The sequence below is a fragment of the Salvia splendens genome, chromosome 9, assembly GCF_004379255.2.
Source record: "Salvia splendens isolate huo1 chromosome 9, SspV2, whole genome shotgun sequence".
Classification (NCBI taxonomy): domain Eukaryota; kingdom Viridiplantae; phylum Streptophyta; class Magnoliopsida; order Lamiales; family Lamiaceae; genus Salvia; species Salvia splendens.
Genome location: NC_056040.1, coordinates 13649932 through 13654853, shown reverse-complemented (window position 1 = coordinate 13654853; position 4922 = coordinate 13649932). Strand labels below are relative to the sequence as shown.

The following is a 4922-nucleotide window of genomic DNA, read 5'->3' as shown; positions in this document are numbered from 1 at the left end:
TGAGAATGAGAATGAGACGAGGAATTACTGGTGTAATCACAAAAGAGAGCGCTAAGCTAGTAATGATGAAGCCGTGAAGGTAGTGTTTTGATTGATCAAAGGTTGTGCATGATTGTATAACATGATTGATGAGATTGTAAATGAATCTATTTGTTATCAAGGCTTTAGAGATATGTTGGCACGCCTGCAATGAGTAATTTATTTGCATTAAGTGTAATGTATTTACCAATCCACACACTGCGATCTTGCTAATAAATTTATTCTACTCTCTTTTACCATCCACTTTTCTCGGACTGCCCTGGTAATTCTAATTCTAATACTAATACTAATAATTGTGATTTGTGAGTAATTCCAATAATCCTTACTTTTATTTTTATAACTATAACAATAATAGTAATAAAATTATAACAACATAAATCTAAAAGTGAAAATAAATACAAATATTACCATATTAAACTCTAATATAAAAATAAAAAAAAAATCTAAATTAATGAATCTATAATATGCCATGTGCTGTCCATATCAAAAGCATTTTTCGGACTTTATAAACGAAAAGACTAATTTTGTCTTATATGTAGAGTAGTTGCGTAGGCAGTCCAAGTGATGAACTCCCTCATTCAAAATCTTCGTTTTCTTCTCCAGGAAGATATACCTATTTCGCCGATACACATTTCCTCTGCACAGGTTAGCAAACATGTTTCATGGAGTATTTTGTCTTTGCTTTTTTACAACTGAATATTCATAACTGATGATTCATTCAATCATCACCTTTGATTTCGCATCTTCTGTTATTCATACTTCACTCCGGTCTTCTTGCCCAATTTTTACGCATTTTTTACCATGCGTTCTGCCATCTACATCACTCTCTCCAAAATTTGTCGCTCATTTTGTGTTTTTCTTCCCTCAGATTGAAACGAACAAAAATATTTCACGCATCAATCAAATAAACCCTAGAATTCAAATCGACATTGTTATCAGATTAGCCATAGATATAACTAGGAGTATTACATTGACTCATCTTCTCGCTATTCAAAGCAGAGAGCAAACCATTTCGCCATGAAAGGAAAAGCTACTCGAGTTTCTATTCAAAGCAGAGAGCAAACCATTTCGCCAGACAAGATAAAGATACTGCTAAGGTTCCTCTTTAATCTCTATCATGTCTTTGTTAATCATACTGTGTGTTTGTGGACGTTATTTTTACTGATCCTGCTTCAATTGAGAATCATGAGATAGGAATAAAAGAACCCCATTTTTTTTAAATGGGCTACCAAAGCTTTTACTATTATCTTATTTATACTACAATATCTGTAAAACTTTGTTGTTTTATGCTATGATTGAGAGAGTAATTGGTTATATATGAAGATGGAGAAGGAGCTTCTTGATAGGGTTATGCGGTTTGAAAGCCATATCAATACGTTAAAATCTGAACGTCGACGACTCTGCATTAGCCTTGGTGATGTTACTGAGCTTGATCAAACGAGTGTTGCATATATGAAGCCAAGCTTTAGCAAAGTTATGGTGAATCTGTCTGGCATAATCCGTGATTTTGAAGGATTGACTCAAGACTTCATCAGTCTGAAGGAAAGCCAACACTCGTTCAACTCATCTTGTTAATGCCTATGTCAATTCGATATCAACCGATGTCAAAACTTTAAAGCTAGAGTGATTCAGAAATTCCAAGATATGACACAGGAAGTAATCAACATCAAAGCCTCGTTGGAGAAGAAGATTCCTGCAACAAATGAGGACAAATAGATAGTAGTATTTCATTTTATGATGATGATTATGATTCTATATAGCCAACAGTTTCTCTCTTAGTATATGCTTGAATGCCAATCATCTTGTTGTGGCTATACATTTCGTAGTTTTTGTACCTAAGAACTTGTAGATTTTCTCTACATATGTTATACTTATGTTTGATTTCGTTGTTTCATGTGTCATTTTGATTCCACTTCTTTTTATGTTTCATGTGTCACTTTTGAACTTATTTGTCATGGCTTCATTGCTTCTTGTGAAGACAAAATCATTGACGTACAATGAAATGGTACGTTAATGTGTTTTGTGTAGAGCGTAGGGTCACTCTTGATCCAAACAAATCCATGTTTCTCAAAGTAGCCATCGATTTTTCTGTACCAAGCTCTAGGAGCTTGTTTGAGCCCACACAAAGCTTTACTTAGCTAAATATACTCTCTCTTGCTCTTCCACAAAACCTTCATGTTGCTCTTCTTCTTATTCAAGTTCTTCGTTGAGGAATGCAAACTTTACATCTAGTTGGTAGATTTCTCAACTTTTCTGAGCAATTTTGAACAAAATTCATAGCTTCAATGGATTCAATATTTTAGATGGTGTAACAACAGTGAATTTAAGTTATTACTAATACCAATTGTGATTATGATTGTTGAGATATCAATCAATACTTTTTCTTACTTAAAGACGAAAAGAAAAAGGCAAAGTGATTTTTACCGACAAAACTTTAGCACCATTCATCAAGAAGCCCGTAAGCCCATTCTTATTAATTCATATTAGATTCTAATATGGAGTATAATATTCAACTTATTAATTTTCAACTTACAATGTAACTTTCAGATTTCCCGAAACCATTAAAATCATGAATTTATTTTATATCCATTGAGATCATAAAAATTATTGGAGAGTATTAAATGCAAGAACAACAACCGACATGAGCAATAATACGGCCCAAAAACATGTACCCACAAAGTATTAAAGGAGTCTGAGTCTCCAATTATATTATTGGCCTTAATTGGCTACGTAAAAAATTAATGCTTACTTAGATAAAATTTTGATTCATATTGTTGCGTTCAATTTGTCAATTATTTTCCCACAAGGTTTTTAATAGAGCGTATAAAATTTCTGACTTAAATATCTGTGTATATGCACGTACAACATCTCGATTATTTTTGTAATTTTGTGGTGATGATTGCCAACCCAAGCAATATGATTTGTGAAGAATTATTACAAATGTTATTTTTATAGACAAAATTATGAATATGATGAGTAACATGGCAGGCATGATGTATATATAATATTATTTCATCTAACCACTTATCATGCCGTTCTTGACTTTATTGTAATGGGTGTACTTTTTTATGCAGGTTCTCTCCTCTGACCAATATATATAGAAATATTAGAGTGCAATTATTGTTTATAATTATGTATGTAAACGACTTTTTTTCTTATTCCATACAAATTTTAATTTAATGCCTTTTTTATATAAATATAACAGGCTGAACAAGTTATTCCAAGAGGCAAAATATAATTAAAATCAAGATAAATGGACGCACATAAATCGATCAAACTATTAATGTTATCGCACTGATTTGCAGCTTTTAGGTCATCCGCAACGCTGTCTCTTATTCGTCTCTTAACCGTCTCATCTCTTCATTATTCATGGGCTCCACTATACTTTTCATCTCATCTCTTAACTAGACATCACCAAACCGAACCTGCCCGGCTGAACTGGCCCGGAACCGTCACCGGCGGTTCCGAACCGGAACCGGAACCGTCGGCGGCGGTTCGAACAGTGACCGGAACCGGCGGTTCCGACCGGTCGGTTCAGGTTTAAGAAATTTGCGAACAGTAACCGGCGGTTCCGAACCGCCGGTTCGCCGGTTCCGACACCTTTTCAGGCTACCACCGGCCTATACGTAGCCTTTTCAGAAACCAGGTCAGAAACCGCCGGTTTTCGTCAGAAAACCGTTGACGAAACCGGCGGTTTCTGACCAAAAACCGGCGGTTCAAGGAGTAAACCGGCGGTTCCGCCGGATTTCAAAATTTTGAAATTTGAAATTTTTTCTTTTTTTTTTCTTTTTTTTAATCACATTTTTCCCCTATAAATACCCCCTCCTCTTCATTTTCTACTTATCCCATTCTTGTGTTGATAAGAATTTCTCTCTCAATCTCAATTTCTCTATTCTCTATCCTCATTCTCTCAAGTTGTTTACGTTATTTGCGCTCATAATTTACTCACGTTGTTCTTGTTCACGTTATCATATTCACATAAACACTACTCTCTATTCTCCACTTCCAATTTCCATAATATCATGTCTTCATCTCGTCGTGGTGGTGATCGGGGCAACGGTAAAATTGCAAATTACAACGGTAAAATTGCAAATTACAACTTTAAAATTACAAATTACAACTTAAAATTTACAAATTACAACTTAAAATTACAAATTACAACTTCAAAATTGCAAATTACAACTTATTACTTAACATTACAAATTACAACTTTAAAATTACAAATTACAACAATTATAAATCGAAAAATTTAAATACAAGTTACTTACAACAATTACAAGTTACTTACAACAATTACAAGTTACAACAATTATAAATCGAAAATTTTTAATATAAGTTACAACAATTACAAGTTACAACAATTACAAATTTACAACTTACAAGTGTTGACAAAAAAGACTTAGAAGATCATTAAAAGATATTCCTCATTTGATAAGTATCTTATTGGTGAAAAAGTAGGTAATGGGTATCTTTGGGGCAGATGGTACTAGAACACAAATTTATATATGGAATCTGGATGAATGGGGATCAGATTATAGTTTAAAATGGGAAGCTGGGTTCACTGGCGGGAGTTTGTTTCATCAGGCCATCAGGGTGGTATATTCATCCGAGTCTAACGATGAACAAACTCCCGCCAATGAACCCAGCTTCCCATTTTAAACTATAATCTGATCCTCATTCATCCAGATTCCATATATAAATTTGTGTTCCAGTATCATCTGCCCCAAAGATACCCATTACCCACTTTTTCACCAATAAGATACTTATCAAATGAGGAATATCTTTTAATGATCTTCTAAGTCTTTTTTGTCAACACTTGTAAGTTGTAAATTTGTAATTGTTGTAACTTGTAATTGTTGTAACTTATATTTAAATTTTTCGAT

General features: G+C 33.6%; 1 long non-coding RNA gene across 1 annotated transcript; it reads left to right on the top strand.

Moving 5' to 3' along the window:
- The first annotated feature begins 549 nt into the window (after positions 1–549).
- Positions 550–1933, top strand: LOC121747279. Its single transcript, XR_006039175.1, has 2 exons — positions 550–684; positions 1039–1933. It is a non-coding gene; the product is annotated as an uncharacterized LOC121747279 (long non-coding RNA).
- The last annotated feature ends 2989 nt before the right edge of the window (positions 1934–4922 follow it).